Raw genomic sequence first — 18,979 nt, forward strand, 5'->3', positions numbered from 1 at the left:
AGTCCCTCTTCCGTTTTCTCCTCATCACCGTTTTTTTCTTGCTTTCTTTCTCTATTTCTACTTTATATGCCTTCTTTTTATCTCTCTTATTTTAAATATTAGTACTATTTTTCTCTATACGGATTCGATTCTTTATGAGATCTTTATGAGATCTCTTTAAAGTTTTCGTACACTCATTAGTTTTCTTTTCTACGTTTACTGCATTTTTGTCTTTTCCATAAATTAAACTATATTATGATATAATTGATTGCTCTATGTCGGATAGCAGGTATAGCAACTAGTTTTAATCTTTGAAAAGACCTGGAAAAGGACAGGTGTAAGTCACATGAAAATAGTGTAATAACCAAACACCCACGAAAGTTAAATAAGAAAACAGTCCATGTCCGTTTAGGGAGGTAAGATAGGTCAAAAGTAAAGTAAAACAAATATACGTCAGTCGACGTGATGCATGACATCAGGTACATTGAAGTTGATGAAGAAACTAGGAGTTACGATTCATCTGTCTATGGTGCGTGGCTTTAACCAGTAATAAGAAAACTTTGATAATCGCTAAAAGCGAAATATCCTCATGAGATCTCAATTCACTATTTCCATCTATTTTTCCTTAATAATTCAGAGCTGTGTAATAAAGGAAATACCTGTATCTATTATGTGTTAGTTATTTCAAGTTTCCAAAATAATCATAAAAATCTCGGTTCCGTATCTTTTCTACGAACATTTAAAATGTAAGCCTTACATTTATAGTATGTTATATTCGCGTTTCTTTTCGTCACTTATTTTTTTATTTTCTCATATTTCTCCATCGATTTTTTCTCTTCTCTTTCAATCGTCTCTACCTATCTTTTCGATCCCTTTTATTACCTGATAGCACACGACCTGCTTTGCGTTTCCCGCTTTCTTTATCCCTTTTCCGGTTTTCTAAATCTAATTCTAAACTGCCTTCTCGAATATTCTTCTTTATTTTCTCTCCTATTTTCTTTACATCTTTCTTGATGTTTAACCTCCTCTTCTTTTTCCAATTTCCGTACATATTTCCTTCTCTCTTTAGATCATCTCCAGGCTTCCACATTTATTTCCTTATTTACAAGTATCAGATCGTTTGTCCAACAACGTAATTTCCGATCCGGAGTTTTTACTTTTTCCAAATCAAAAGAACTATTTGCCTTTTACCGGCGAATAAATACTTAAAGGATTAATACTTTTTGCTCTCATTTTATAAGTAGTACACGTCTATTATTAAAACACACGAAAACCAATGAGATAAATTGATTTCCTTAATTGATCCAGTAATCGAAAAGATTGGGAAAGAAGAGATAAAAGTCACATAAAATCACTAAATGAAATCTAAAATATTTTAACAATGAATTAGAACCAGCAATAAGCAAAAAATAACGATCACAACAGAATTTGAATTCAATGTTGATCTTACTTCATTTCATAATCGATAGTTATCTATCGATTTATTTTTTATCTCATTTTTGTCAATATTGTAAAATTTCCATCATAACTAGCTGTATTGACACTGCATGAGATGCATATATCACAAATAAAATGTAGTTACTTGATTACAATATGTGCTAATATGTAGTAGATACATCCGGGGAGGTGTCGTTCAAAACACGATAACTTGTTTTGGAAGAGTTTAAATTCGATTCGACAAAATGGTGGACGATGATCTCTTCTATTGCGATCATTGGATGCTTAATAAGTCAAGTTTACCTTTAAGTTTATTAAACTGCCTGTAAATAAATGTAATTAACTCTCATGACAATTGGCTACTGAGTTCTAATCTATGATCCCCCTTGCCAAACGTTCACAAAAACTCTAGACTAGCTACAACCCCTATATACAAGTTTCCCCACATTCTATCTGTGCCTAAATCTAAGCGCAAATTTCATGAACAGAGCTTCTTTCCCAGAACAACCCAACTGTGGAACATTGTTTCGCTGGCTTACTTGCCGGGTTAATACAACATAGTAGCCTTTAAATCCAATGTTAACAAGTTCTTGTTGAGCTGTACCTATAAATAATCAAATTCTACCCAATTTACGCCATTAACGATTACTACACTACCACTTATCATTCTTTAATCCTTATCCTCGAATGGCCTTCAGACCTTTATAAGTGGTGATTCCCAAGTAAAAAAATAATAATATGACAGTATTATTAAAAAATACAATAATATATAAAGTTATTAATATTATTGCGTATATTGAACAAATGTTACACTCTATTTCGTACTTTAATCGGTTGTTCTAAAAATTAATTGAAAAAGGACATTTGAATAACTTTTTACACAACGCAAGAAAATGGATTGTTCTACCGCCTGGTATAATTTAAAACTGCAGAAACTGGTAGTAAGTGTTATTATCACTGAATTATTTATCGTTACCTTTTACATAGGCAATCATGAGAAAATAAAAATTGCGATCGATTTTTGCATATTAATTCTTTTTTTGCGGCTTTTAATCATCATCTTCTATAGTTGTTGTTGTTCCTCCACGTTTCGATTAACTCCTCCTCTGACATTCTTCGGGGAATTAACAGCTGCAGGATAAAAATGCTGAGTTTTGAAACCGTATCTCCAATAATTACTACATTCCATAGTTTTGTGTGACCATGTTTTTGTAAACTAATCCTTTTCTGACCTGCTTGGATAAGATTATATGCCTTATTTTAAAGGATTGCAAAATAGACACAAAAATAATAGTTTTAATTTTACATTGTTTTACTTCCATGTTCAAAAAAGATAAGTCAAACACTTCAAATAACTCTACGTACGGTAAGGACAGATCTAGCCAGACTTAGGGTTTATGTTAAGGGAAATCATATATTACAAATTATTTTCGAAGGTATGAAACCAAAACAGCAACGCATGATAGCCTATTTAAGATATTTAAACGTTCCTGAATGGCGCAGTATCGCGAAATGGTAAATTGAAAAAGAAGGTAAAATCAATAACAAAATCTTAAAATCTAATTCAGAAGTTTAAACTATGCATTTTGACCGAAAAGTAATTTTTTGCGTTTGGTAACAGTTATTATTTGTATATTTCGTTTTACTCGCCGATAAAACTAATTACTAATATAAAAAATAACACAATGAACAACATTAATACGCCACTCTTAATTTTAATATATAACTGTCATTGCATATACAAATTTAATTGCGAATGAATGAAAGCAGGTAAATTGTTAAGGAAGAAAACAGCCGTAATGTCTTTATGACTTGTCAAAGGCGTTAATTCAATTAATATGTTTAGTCCTATCGATTAGTTTTGAAGGGAAACACAACTGGTTTTATACATATATACAGGGTGTCCACAAAGTCTGGCTACATTATGTAGCCAGACTTTGTGGAAGCATCCTGCAGATTATGTAGCCAGACTTTGTGGGCAGACACACACACACGTGTATGTGTGTGTGTGTTTGTGTGTTTGTGTGTGTGTGTGTGTACAGGGTGCCCACAAAGTCTGGCTACATAATGTAACCAGACTTTGTGAACACCCTGTATACGGTCGGGTTTCAATCCTGGCTTGAGGTAGTTGCCTGTTTAGCCGCACTGATGAGCTGTGAAACAGCGAAATAGTACTGTATGTGGATGACTATAATGCTCCTCATCTTGAGTTGAGCATATTGAGAAGTGATACACGAATTACTATTAGCATATTAGCGACGCTTTTTGTGTAAACAAATCGAACGGAGTTATTTCAGGCGATGTCAAAACACCGTTAAACTCACTACTCGCTCGCCAGCCGCTAATTGTGTAATGGTTAGAAGCCTTGACTGTCGTACAGACGGACGGTTTTCAATCCTGGCTTGAGGTAGTTACCTGTCTAGCCGCACTGATGAGCTGCGAAACAGTACTGTATACGGATGACTATACATACATATATATATATATGAAATTTTTGTGCTTTTAAACCTGTGTAAAATATTCATTATGAATTAAACATTTCTATAAACAATATCACCTTAAAAAGTATATAATTACTTGTAACTAGCTGATCAAAATATGCACATGAATGTTTTGCGACATATTAACCTGAAATATATATATATATATATATATATATATATATATATATATATATATATAGATGTAGATATATACGCATAAAGTTGTTTTTCGCTCTGATATCGACATTAAAATACTACTTGTTCTATTTAAAACTTATTAAAACGAACTTTATTCAGTCATTGGGAGAGAATAAACGAAGGTTAACTAATTTAAATATTCTTTAAAAAAAACAGACTCTAGATATATCTAAGGCTTTTGACAGGGTGTGGCATAAAGGTCTTATGGATATGCTGCCAAGACTAAACTTGTTTCCTTCAAGAATTACAAGAAACCGAGATTGTTAACTATGATTTCTCTGAAATTTGAGGTTTTTATGAAAATATTGAAAGATGGATCTTATTTCGACATTATGGCATTTGAAGTGGCGTTATAACGTTGTGGTCGTATGTCCTACGTAGCTATTAGTTGCATTGTTGTTATAGGAATTACATTCTCCTAGGAGCATATAAACTGATAAATTACGTTAGTCCTAGTTCTAGTGGTTTGAGCGGAGGTGAGGTATTATTTTTAATAACAAGGTTTTGGGTTTGGGTTTAAAATTTTTGAAAACTTACACGGTTTATGTAACTGACACGCTATACTGTTCCTTCTTATTTTGAAGATTGTGGTCATTCTAAATTTATATTTGACTTACATTAATCATTTTCGTTTTTATTTTTAATTATTATTGCTATATTTTTACTTTCATTTAATTTTAATGTTTTTATCCGCTTTTTAATTTTTTTATTTATTGAGTCCTATTGATACAACTAAGAAAACTTAATATGTGCAACCTGAAGAATTATGATATTACACTATATAATCTCTGGAACTCAATTAAAAGCATTCATTTAGATTGAATTGACTAAAATTTCAAGTGTTTATACCCAAACTTGGCTGACGAGTTTAGTAGAGTCTGTAAAGGTCAACTCTTCCGACTTTAACCTTTTGGCAGCGGATTTTTTTTGTTGTCCCAAAACTGATTAAAATGGTTTCTGCACGTCTGAATACCCATTATGTAAAATTTCAAATGTTTGGACCAATAATTGGGTAAGTAGTTTGTTAGAGACCACAAAGATACATATATTGTGAACTTTGACACTTGATAGCTAAAATTTTCCACCCAAATGGATTAAAAAGCTTGCCATATCTCTGAATACCCTTTAAGAAATATTTCGAATGTTTAGATCGAAAATTGACTAAGTAATTTGGTAGATACCGCAATTTCTTTTAAGTTTCACCCTAATTAGAATTCATTGTTTTTGTCTGAAATCAAATTACAAAGTATGACCCATAACCAAGTAACCTACATTAAAAATTTCAAGAGTTTAGACCCGAAAATGGCAGAGGAGTTTGATAGAGTTCCAAAAGTCGAATCGTTGAACTTTGACCGCTTGACAGTCATATTTCTGACCGACAACCGATTAAAAAGATTTTCCCATATAATATATAATAATAATAATAATAATAACAATAATAATAATAATAATAATAATAATAATAATAATAATAATTTATACTTATATCTTAGCAGTAGTATGAAAAGCATGTCTTATTTTTCTTTTATTAATATTATTGGAATTTTTTCCTTTTTTCATTGTACAAATTTTTGTGAATTTTTCCAGGGATTTCTGCCTTTGGATTATTATGGACCATCTTCATCCAATTACGGGATTTTTGGATTTTACTTGTGCAAATGGAAATTCAATTAACTTTCTTGAAATTATATACTTGGATTTTATCGTCACTGGATTATTTATCTTCCACCAGACTATCCATTCATGTGTAATCACCTTATTCTCTCTGCGTCACATTTTTTTTTGTTTTCAAGTAAGATCTTTGACTTACTTGTTGTTTCATCAAATACTTTTGCATGCAAAATCCGATCCCACATTTTGCTAATTCCTACCCTCTGATGAGAAGGAAAGTATTTCTTCGAAACTCCGCGGATTAAGGACTATCCATTTATCTAGTGTTTCCTTTTCAGATTAAATGTTTTTAACTCATTTCAACGTGTTTTTAACATGTTTTATTAACTGTTTGCTTATATTATAAGCTCTATTTCCTTTTTGGTTTTATCGAGCTTTTACATCTGGCTGAGATAATTTTATAAATATTAATTCTGTAACATTTATAATATATTTTAATTTTACCATCTTCGATCATTTTGGTAAATTTAATTGTAATTTTTATTATATATATATATATATATATATATATATATATATATATATATATATATATATATATATATATATTATACACGAGCGTTTCAGCCCGACGTTGCCCGGGTGTTTGCACGTGTATGTTGAGCAAAAAAAGAAAAAAGGGTAAATTTTGTTCAACTTTGAGCCCTATTGTTATATACTGTGTATTATTACGATGACATATATTATGTATTGTTGTTGCTGTTGTTGTTGTTGTTGTTGTTCGCCTTAGAAGAGTCTTAGTGTTTCATCTAGAGACAGAGTACAGAGATTGAGTGTTTGATTATCTTATTAGAGTTAATGTCGTTGTGTGTGTGACATGCATTTTCAACATACCTTCTGCCATTTTGTTGGTCCATCTGGAACATCTCGTCTGGGAGGGAGACTGGTACCTGTTTATGGGGACGAACATTTCTTTCATTCCAAAACAAGAAATTGGTTCTATAGTTTTTATCCCCCTTCCAGATCGATCGCAGAAGAATGGAAAATGAATTTTGCCTGTGTGGTTTCTTTGTCTAGGTCTGATTTCTACCACGTAAGCGTTCGTCCCTCCCTCCAGCGAAAGGGGAGGAGACAACGGCGAAGCCGACCGCTTTCTTCCAAGTCCCAACCAAATCTCCCCGATTCAGCTAACTTGATCACATGACTCACACGCAATCGATCAGCCGATCTTGACTTCCGGTCAACGTGTCTACACTATAACTCACACTCCCCCTCTCTCTCTCTCTCTTTCTCTCTCTCTCTCTCTCTTGATCCATTCTATAACACTATTATGACCCCTTAACATTTATTGTTTTGGGCTCAAATCAAGTTATTAAGTTAGACCCATGACCAAGGAACCTCTATCTAAAATTTCAAGTGTTTAGACCCAACATTGTCGGAGGAGTTTGGTAGCATTCTGAAAGCTCAAATCATTGAACTTTAACCCCTTAATAGCCAAATTTCTGGCCGAAAACGGATCACAAAGATTTTCCCAAATTTCAGTACCCTGTATATCAAATTTCGAGTCTGTAGACTTAAAATTGACAGAGTTATTGCGTAGGGAAATGTACACGCACACATACACGCAGACACGTTCACTTTTATAGATATATAGATAGATATCTACATATATGTATATATATGTATATGTATATGTATATATATGTGTGTGTATGTATGTAAATGTGTGTATGAGTGTACCTCCATAATCTTATACTATTACTTTTTTATATACGAGTATTTTTAAATCTCGTTTTTTACTTTTTGTCCATTTGTTTTCTTTTGATCTTGAATTGTATTCTTTGCTTTGTCAATTGCTTTTTATTTACTGCTTATCTTTTTTTCAATTTATGTCTTTTTTCTTTTTATCTAACTCTATCAAACTGTATATTTGTTCATCGCAATTATTTCAATTGTTATTCATTCAGCAGATCGAAATTCTTTAACCCGCTGAGAATCTTTACGATGTTTCCTTTTTCATTACAGCATTAAATTCCGATTCTCTGTGTTTATTGAAGGGTCATTAAGCTGCAGTCATAACATACAGCAATTATTCACGCTTCACTTCTCAATAGCCGAACGAATAGAAAACATTACTTTTTTTCTTACATGAACATACCTCTGTTATCACTCTCAACGAACGGCAATATTATCTCTTAAAGTGTTGTACCTTACATATTAATACTAGCTTCATTCAGTCTTTTCGGTCTATGAATGGCCACTGTAAGGGTTCTTGTGCTTTGAGTTGTTGTGGTAAAAGTTACGTTATCTCTATCCACAGTTTTTCTTAATCGGAGTTGTTAAATACATGTGGAAGGTGAAGGTTCAGGACGACTGGAAGCAATGCTGAGATAAGCAGAGAGCGCACACAGTGCGTAGAATTCCTAAATGGTCACCCACCTGGTACAAACCAGGCTCACCATTGCTTAAACCCGAGGATATGACGAGAGTCGGTGTGTGAACGTGATTATGCCGTATGTATTTATAAGCAACTTGTGTCATGATGGGTACTATTAGTTCTCCAAGCAGAACCGTTTAGCAACAGTTTATACTCTCCTTAAGAAGATTAAATCAAATATAGAATGCTCCTAAAGCTTATCTCTAGAATTCTGATTCTAACGTTGTTAAACATCCATTAGATTATTTTACTTGTTGACAATATGCCACAATTAAATGATCTAAAGAATACAATTAAATTATGTTTATACGGTATAACAACGTTGACACACCAGTTTTTGTTAGATAACCGAAGTTAAGCAACGCTCAGTTTAATCACTACCAGATGGGTGACCATTTGGGAAGAGTAGGAACTTTATGTAGGAGGATGTTGACAACTTTCTTTCACAAAATGCAAAAACCTAACATCGTCATAGTTTTATATAAAGATATGCCGGTGGATGACAAGTAACATAGACGATTATTATTTTATGGTCATTGTTAATGTTAGGAAAATAACCTGTATCGAGACGAATTAAGTATTTTACTAATGAAATATTCATTGTAGAAATTTAACTAGAATGCCAGTAGGATAGTTAGAATACGTGGAGTATTTTTATATTAAGGAATTTCTACATAAACATTATGGATTATGTAAAACGTCAAGTGATTTATATGCTGCATGTATGAATGAGGCAATGGAAAAGTAGATTTTAAGACTCGCTTATTTATTTTGAGTTAGAGAGTTGTACAAGTTAACACAGTAGTTATCATCTCCGCGTTTTGAAAGCTAGGAGAAACGCAACCTTAGCATGATGTAGATACCAAAAGTAGTCGTTGCAAACAACAAAACGCAAATAAAGTTATCATATATATATTATAGTTTTTGGTTTCCGTCGAAGGAAGATGAACTTGGATAATGAGAGTAGGCATCGGCGCGAAGGAGAAAGGCATATTATTTGCATGCGTGCTACACAGGCTGATGTTGCTGAACTTTTATTACGGTTGTGGACCCCCCCACACACACACACAAGATAGACGTATTTCACACACATTGACCACAATCAACGCTTTTGTTGATAAACACATGTAAAGGTTATTAGAACACACTATCATATATATAGCCAGAATAACAATACTAATGCCTACCTCTCTTTACAATGATCTCCCAACTACATAATCAGATCATTCGTAGATATTTATGCTGCCGACACTACCATCTATGGAAACCTTTCAATATTCGTAAACGACCAAGTTCCCTATGATTTTCTTTCTTCTGATCTTGATCACGTGGTGCAATGGAGAAAGAAGTTATTGGTTTATTGTAATGCATCTAAAGAGAAGCTAATATCTTTACATCATCAACGTTTTGATCCCCGTTTGGCCTCAATTGAAATGAATGACTCTCATCTTGAGGAGTCCATGTTTTTATATAATTCTGAGCTGTACTGATCTGAGAGAGAATAAGAAGATCAAATGCGTTGCCAAGGCTGCTGGAAAAAAGGTGGCATTGTTCTATTGTTCCAGTAGATATATCACTAGTGATGCAATTCACTACCTTTATAAGAGCCAAGTACGTCCAAGGATGAAGTACTGTTACACATCTGGACATGAGCTTCTTGAAGCAGCTTATCCTGCCTTGAAACAATTCAAAATAGACTTCGTAATCTAGTGGGAAATGCCCTTTTCTCTTCCCTGCAACTTCTTTCCAACAGCAGAGACGTTGCGAGCATGCCTCTTATTTTTTGTTATTTTCATGGTAAGTGCTTGTCTGACCTCCAATCTATGGTCCCTCCCCCCTGTCCTGACTTTCAGGAAAATCACTTGTCCATCTGAAACAACTATCAATAATTTCCCCCACTCTTTATATGTGCCTAAACCTAAACGCAGATTCCATGAACAGAACTGCACGCCTGTGGAACCCTGTTCTATTTTCCTGCTTTCCAACTGACTACAATTAACGATGACTATTGTACAATTATTAACTCTTATCCTCAGGTGCCTCTGGGCTTTGATAAGTTGTAACTCATTTGTAAAAAAAAAACTTGTGTATTGAGCACTGTGGAAATAAATAATGGCATAAGAAATATATATGTAACATATGTCGTAATATAAACGGTAAACGGATAGGAAATAATTCTGAAAAGTAGATTGTTAGTTTAGACAAAACAGAGATTTAGGCTCTAAGATAGAATCGTACGAAAACATTACGGATTATTAGATAACATGAGGCCCATGTCTATCTAAAATAAATATTTATGAAAATTATATATATATATATATATATATATATATATATATATATATATATATATATATATATATGTATGTATAAGGAATGAAAAAATATACCAGCGGTGGTTGACGTTATGTTTAAAGAAAAAATAGAAAAAAAACGAATGAAATTATTAAAAAATCAACGTTTCGTCCTTGTTTCAGAGGACATCTTCAGGATAAATCATTATAACATTTTTATTTCAATTATCCTGAAGATGTCCTCTGAAACAAGGACGAAACGTTGATTTTTTAATAATTTCATTCGGTTTTTTCTATTTTTTCTTTAAACATATAGTTTAAATATATATATATATATATATAACATGCAAGATCTTTCTATGTGACGTGTTAAATATCGGTAAAACAGATGATTTTTTTGCCAACTTGATTAAACATGAATAGAGTTTGTTGTTTTATGGTAATCGCTCCACATAGAGCATGAAACAACTTGATATAAGGAATTAAAAAAGTCTTTGAGATCCAAAATTCACAAACAATAAGTTTGATGTTGCATAAAATTTAAACCAAAAATAACAATTCTTTTCGCTTGTTCAGTAACATCGGTCTTAGGATTTGAGCATTAAAGGAGAAATAAGGGAAGTCAATATTTAAAAGGGTTCAGAATCTTATTAAGTTTAGTTCAAATAAGCCGCCCTGTTCAAGCACTTCGCACTAATGGTGCGGTGTGTGTGTGTGTGTGTGTGTGTGTGTGTGTGTGTGTGTGTGTGTGTGTGTGTGTGTGTGTGTGGGTGTGTGGATTATAAGAAAATATTTGTTATAAAGTATGTATCCGTTTGGTACTAATATTTGTGTTGTATATGAAGGAGCAATATTGTTTAAAATGATAGTAGTACATAAAATATTTTTGTAAATAAAGGACTTTTATGGAATTGTTGGATTGCTCGTCAGTTATTTTCGATAATTACGAGTAAGGATTGACATCAATCAATGCATCATAAAAATAACGATAATAAGGACAAGTAAGCGATCCGTATTTAAGTAAGGATTATACAATAAGTAAAAGAAAATATCACGGAATAAAAATGAACAATTATGATCGGAAACTGCAAGAAATTTCTCCTGTGAAGAATAAGTGCATCCGTATGAAGGTGGTAGTAGCTGCATATTATTGCATGTGAGTATAGTTTACTTCGATTACCTGTATGTACGCCGTGTTTGAGGAAGTCAAATATGCCGGAATTTATCCAGCAAATTATGAAATTAAATAATTTCTGAAAACATCCACATAATGCGTGGACATATGGCATATGTATATGGTTTGGGGGTTCTCACCTAAAATAACTATAGTTGAAGGGACAAATCGAGTTTAGTTTAGTGTATATATATATATATATATATGTATATATATATATATATATAGAGAGAGAGAGAGAGAGAGATAGAGAGAGAGAATTGATATGTAGTTTGCTTGAAGCATTGTGTGGGATAGGTATGTAGTAGAGAATTAGAAGGCTATCACAATGCGAGGAATGAGATATAGTCGTTGTTGTTGGAAGAAGACGAAGACAAGTGGCGATTGACAAATCGATAATACACGATAGATGCTTTGAATCGATCTGTCACGTCTACCATTTGAAAAGGGAATTGTTTTCCGAAATTAATAATGGATATTATCACAGACATAACAAGTAAGACGTTTGTATTTAATATAACTGAATAAATATATCTATATATAGGCATATATGTATGTACTTATTGATTTGTAAATCGCCACGTCTTCGTCTTCTTCCAACAACAACTATATCTCATTCCTATATATACTATTGATCAAAAATTTAAGACCACTAAAAAATCTTTTAAAAGAGCCCCCTTTTTTAAGGATAGATTTTAACCTCTTCCGACTTAAGGTTATTAGTACTACAATCTAAAAGGTTATGGAAACAAAAAGGCGCATTTCAAAAACTGTATTTAAAAATTTGCATTTTTATTAAATTAGGCTTTTTACACATGATCAAAATTATAAGACCAAGAGTTTAACTTGTTAGATTTATGGTAATTCTAATGATTTTAATTCAGTTAGAGATTAGCAATCACTGTGTAAAGGTGTTAGCATGCCGCAAGCAAGAAAATTAACCGAAGTTGAGCACTCTGGAATTCAAGGATTCCATAAGCAAGGTTTGTCACAGCGAGTGATAGCAGCTAAGGTAAATCGCAGTAAAACTGTTATTTGCAACTTTCTAAAAAACACTGAGAATTATGGAAAAGAAAAATCCTTTGGTAGCCCCCCCCCCCTCAATTTCTCTTGCATTTAGTAGGAGAATCAGACGGGTTGTTAGGAATGGCAGAGGAATTCCTTCTAGCAAAATTAAGGCGGTTACAGGTGTTGATTTATAAACATCAGACGACACTTACAACAAAGAGGCATCGTAAATAAAAAGCGTCACAAAGTGGACCGCTGAAGATTTGGTTGTGAATATCAAACCTGGGACGTACAGAAGTGGATGATAGTTCTGTTTTCTGATCAGAAAAGTTAAATTTAGATGGTCCTGATGACTTCCAGAGATATTGGCATGACAAAAACATGCCCTTGAAATTTTTTCCACACGTCATAGTGGTGGAGTGTCCGTAATGGTATTGGGTGCCTTTTCTTACAGAGGGATAATGGAGCTCCAGGTGGTGCAAGGTCGTCAGACAGCCGTTGGTTCTGTTAGCATGCCAGAAAAGGGTCATCGTTTGTGTGGGGATGGATATTTATTCCAACAGGATAATGCTGAAATCAACACTGCAAGACGTACCTTGAGCTTTCTACAAGAAAGTGGAGTCAATATCTTAGGACATCCTGCATGTTCACTGGACTTGAATCCAACTGAAAATGTTCGGGGGTGGATGGCAAGAGAGGTTTATCGAAATGACAAACAATATTCCACAAAAAATGAACTTCATGAAGCCATCTTCAGAAACCGGAGCAGAATCCGCTGCACTTTAATGCAAAAAAAATATTTCCAGCACGCCCCAAAGAATTTTTGAAGCCATCAAAAGCAGTGGAGGTAGAACTCATAATTAAGTTTGATTGTTGAATGTTTTCATACACTTTTCATACACTTTTTGTACAATTTAATAGAATTTTTTTCTCTGCTTTATAATTTTGGTCATGTGTTAATAAAAATGTAATTTTGGTCATGAGTTAATAAAAATGTAATTTTTAAAAATAAATCTTTGGAATATAGCTTTTTGTTTCCATAATCTTTTAGATTGTAGTATTGGTAACCTTAAGTCGGAAGAGTTTAAAATCTATGCTTAATTTTTTTTTTTTTAAGATTTTTAAGTGATCTTAAATTTTTGATCAGCATATCAATATATATATATATATATATATATATATATATATACAGTGGGGAAAATAACGTGTTTCAATACTTTCCAACGACCTAGAGTATGGTCTACAACAATTAAGAAACTTCTAAAACTTATAATAGTGTCGGAAAATAAAAATACAAATTACAATTTCCAGCATTATTTATAAAAAATGATAATAAAATATAATTTAAAACAATGTGTCCAACACTTTTTTTCCGGCTATTCTCGTTTTTATTATATAATTCTTGTTCTGCATTAAAAGGTTCCAATTTCTAAAGTTATTTGTTATTGTTTAATTAGTAACTACTTCTTGTTAAATTTTCGCGTCATTCGCTGCATAAAAAATGTGTTAAATAAAGAATAATGGGATGTGTCCAACACTTATTTTCCCCACTGTATATATATATATATATATATATATATATATATATATATATATATATATATATATATAAAATTTCATCATCCGTACCGATTGCAACACGGAACATAATTCCATGGATAATAAATATATATAATAAAAATAATTATTACAATTTCGTAAATCTAGTACTTTGAGTGAGATTAAATTGGGATTTAAGTTTATTATTATTTAAATATATATATATATATAAATAAAAATTAGCTTCCTGTTTAGTTTAAGTTTCACTGCGGCCTGACATTATAAAGATTACGTTCTTGATGTTCAGATCGAGGTTAGAATCGTAAAGTAAGAATATTATGTTCGTAATGTTTGGTTCGGAATTCGAATCGTAAGGATTGAGCCTTTGAACTCGATAAAACTTCAAAATCAACACATTTATTCGTTGCAGTATGACTTCAGTTCAGGAATACGAGTTTGTATATAAATTTCGAAAATATGTGTTTCGTATTTTACACAGAGTGAAATGCTGTAAAAAGCAAATAAAGCGAGAAATAAGTATCTCTAGCTATTTATCTCTTATATAAAATTCACTTTGTGTGCGCGCGTGTGTGTGTGGTGTGTGTGTGTGTGTGTGTGTGTGTGTGATATCCTTTCTCATATTCCAAAACTGCTGCGAATCTCACACAAACTAATTTATATTTTTATAAGTGTTCTTAGATATGTTTATTATCGAAATTTCAAAACGTCTGATTCTAAAAAATATCTTTTCTCTTTTATAACTTAAAAAGAATAATTTTTAGAGGGGATTATCTTACGTTACACCGACCAATAAAGATAATACCACTTCAGCAAATCATTTTAAAAAAAGAAGAGAAGAATTATAATCTGGAGATATACCTCAGTGGTAGAGCATTTGACTACATTTCGAATGATCCTCTGTTCAAGTCCTGGTGTACCTCATTTTTTTAATTTAATATATATCTTATTTACGGGTTAAATTCACGATAAAAGAAGTACAGTTTACAACCGTCGCAATTTATTTTTTCGTTTGCATACTTGAAAACTAAACATTAATTATTAGTGACTTTTCCAGGGCATCAATCGGCAAGCCCAAGTATCAACTGACTTAATATTGTAAACAAAAACGGACGGAATTTGCTGAACGACATTATCACTATTAATTTTTATTTGTGAAAATTATTTTTGTGAATAAATACACATGGGCAAATTACTTATCTTCATCTATATATATATATCTATAAAAGTACAAATGTCTGTCTGTCTGTGCCTGTCTGTGTCTGTCTGAATGTAAACTTCCCTACCAAATACCTCTGACAATCTTCGGTCTAAAGACTTGAGATGTGACATAAGGTGTATTGAAATTTTGGGAAATCGTTTTAATCTGGATTAGGCCAGAAATTTGGCTGTTAAGGAGTCCTCCACATATTTTACGTCTAAACATTTGAAATTTTAGATATAGGTTACATGGATTTAACTTTATAATTTGATTTGAGCCTAATACAATAATTTTTAAAGGGTCATAATTAGGGTCATACTTTTTTAAAAATTGACCTTTGTGGTCTTTACCAAATTACTCAGCCATTTATTGTCTAAACATTTTAAATTTTACATAAAGGGTATTCAGATATGCAGCAAGCTTTTTAATCAGTTTTGGGGTAAAAAGTTGGCTGGCAAGAAGTAAAAGTTTACAGAGTTGACCATCGCAGACTCTACTACCCGCCTCCGCCAAATTTGGGTCGAAAGACTTTAAATTTTAGATGTAGGTTACTTGAATATGGGTCAAACATTTTAATTTAATTTGAGCGCAAAACAATAAATGTTAAGGGGTCAAAATTGGGGTCAAACGTTTAAAAAATGTTGTTTTTTTGTCTAAACATTTGAAATTTTACATAAAGTGTATTCAGGCATAGGCAAGTTGTTTAATCGGTTTTGGCCGGGAATTTTGCCAAAGTTCAAAAGAGTTGATATTTGCGTCACCTAGCAAAGTATTTAGCTAATTTTGAGTCTAAGCATTTGAAATTTTACATAAGGGTATTCAGACACGCAGCAAGCTTTGCAGACTCTACCATACTCCTCCGCCAACTTTGTGTCTAAACACTTGAAATTTTAGCTGTAGGTTTCTTGGATATGGGTCAAACATTTTAATTTAATTTGAGCGCAAAACAATAAATGTTAAGAGGTCAAAAAAGTTTTTTAAAAAATTGACGTCTGCAGTCTCTACCAACTTTTCTCTATGACACTAAAGGAAGCCTATTATATAGAACGACATTACCGTACATATTCACACTTTTTAATATATACATACGCACACTTTTTTTATATATACATATGCACATAAAGTTATGAACAGTACATACGGCTCGAGCAAAGCCGGGCGGGACTGTTAGTATATTTATGAAACTGAAAATGTCTGCCTGCGGATGTGTGTGTGTGTGTGTGTGTGTGTGTGTGCCTGTGTGTCTGTGTCTGTACATTTTTCTACCTAAGTACTCTGTCAATTTTCAGTCTACAGTCTCGAGATTTGATATAAGGCATATTGAGATTTGCGAAAATTTTTAGTCGGTTTTCGGCCAGAAATTTGGTTGTCAAGGAGTTAAAGTTCAATGATTTGACATTTGAAAACTCAACTAAAGTCCTCCGCCTATTTTGGGTTTAAACACTTGAAATTTTAAGTGTAAGTAACTTGGACATGGGTCAGACATTTTGATTTGATTTGCGCCAAAAACAATAAATGTTAAGGGGGTAAAATTGGGTCAAAATAAAACAAATTAACATCTAAGTTACTAAACATTTGAACTATTACATAAAGTTCATTCAGACATATGGAAGACTTTTTAATCGGTCTTTAACCGAAAATTTGGTCAAAGTTTAAATGATTTGACCTTTGCGGTCTCTAGCAAACCATTTAACTAATTTGGGTTACTTGGATATGAATCAAACTTTTTAATTCGATCTGCACCAAAAGCAATAAAAAATTGTCACCTTTGCGATCTCTACCAAATTACTCAGACAATTTTTTGTCTAAACATTTGAAATTTTACATGTAGTGTATTCAGCCATAGGCAAACTTTTCAATCGGGTTTGGCTGAGAATTTTGCTTCCAAGAGGTCAAAGTTCAAAAGATTTGACCTTTGCAGTCTCTAGAAAACTATTCAGCTTATTTTGTGTCTAAACATTTGAAATTTTACATACAAGGTATTCAGACATGCAGCAAGCTTTTTAATTAGTTTTGGGCGAGAATTTTGCTGATAAGAAGTCAAAGTTTACAGAGTTGCCATTTGCAGACTCTACCATACTCCTCCGCCAATTTTTGGTCTAAATACTTGAAATTTAAGATGTAGATAACCTGGACATGAGTCAAACTTTTTTATCTATATATGCAGAAACACATAAAGTAGTTCTGTCATGATTTTGCCATTGCTTATGACCTCACTCAGATTGTCTGCGAGCCCACCCGTGTGGCCGATAGTAACGGTCAGTTCACAAGCCTTCTAGACCTTTTTCTATCCACTTCCCTGAGCTATGCTCATGTTCCGTTCTATCTCCTCTGGGATCCTCCGACCACTGCGTCGTATCAGTTAAGATAAAAATGAAATATAATAAATCTACAGACGTACCCCTCCACCGTACTGTATACCGATACTCTATGGCGGACTGGGATAGCTTCCATACATTCATATCTGATCTCCCTCTCCATTCCATGTTTAAAAAGGATGTGTCCTCTATAGTATCAGATATGAGCGAATGGTTACTTGCAGCATAGGCCAATTCATACCATCCAAAAAATTCCAACAAAAACCTAACAGCCAGCCATGGTTCTCCCCAGAATGTGATGCTGCCATCGCACACAGAAATCACTTTTTCCATAGCTACCAACGTAATAGATGCACTGAAACTAAAGCTGCTTTCAGAACCGCCACCAACCATTGTAAAAGAGTAATAAAAAATGCAAGAGTACTATATGCGCAATCCGTTAAGTCCGAAGTAGCTGAGCAGCGGCTTGGTTCCAACCAGTTCTGGCAAATAACAAATTGGATCTTGAACAGAAACGTGCACTCTATCCCAACCATTATCAATGGACCAGAGGTCATCTCGACAGCATCCGACAAGGCGAAACTATTTGCCAAAAACTTTGCGGCAAATTCTACCCTGTGTGACGAAGGCCATCAACTCCCCATATTCCCTCCTATAACAGACAACACGCTTCCTTTCTAGGGCAACTGCTTCCTTCTAGAGATACTGCTCTCGACATATCAAAGGCCCTCGATAAGAATTGGCATAAAGGCCTACTACACAAGATTTTCAGCTACGGTATAACTGGAAATGTTTTCTCTATCATTAAATCATTTATATCTGATAGGCTCATAAGAGTAGTGGTTGATGGGCAGAAATCAGAGGCGCACAGTATTAATGCTGGAGTCCCGCGCGGGTCCATCCTGAGCCCAAATCTCTTCCTGATCTACATCAATGATCTCCCTAAACACATACTTAAATCTTTCGTTGACATCTATGCTGATGACACGACCATCTATGGCAACACATCAAAGGCTGTAAATGATGATGTTCTCTCTGATTCTCTCTCCTCTGATCTTGAGCTGGTGATACAGTGGGGAAAGAGGTGGCTGGTTACCTTTAATGCATCTAAGACCAAGCTCCTATCTCTACATCATAAACGCTCTGATCCCCATCTGGCATCAATTGAAATGGATAGCTCTCGTCTAAGGGAGGCCCCAGGATTTGATAAGCTCCTGAGTTTGACCTTTACACCTGATCTGAAATGGAACACATACATCAAGTCTGTGGCCAAGGTCGCTGG

Source organism: Euprymna scolopes, chromosome 8 (genome assembly GCF_053919585.1).
Source record: "Euprymna scolopes isolate OS-2025 chromosome 8, ASM5391958v1, whole genome shotgun sequence".
NCBI lineage: Eukaryota > Metazoa > Mollusca > Cephalopoda > Sepiida > Sepiolidae > Euprymna > Euprymna scolopes.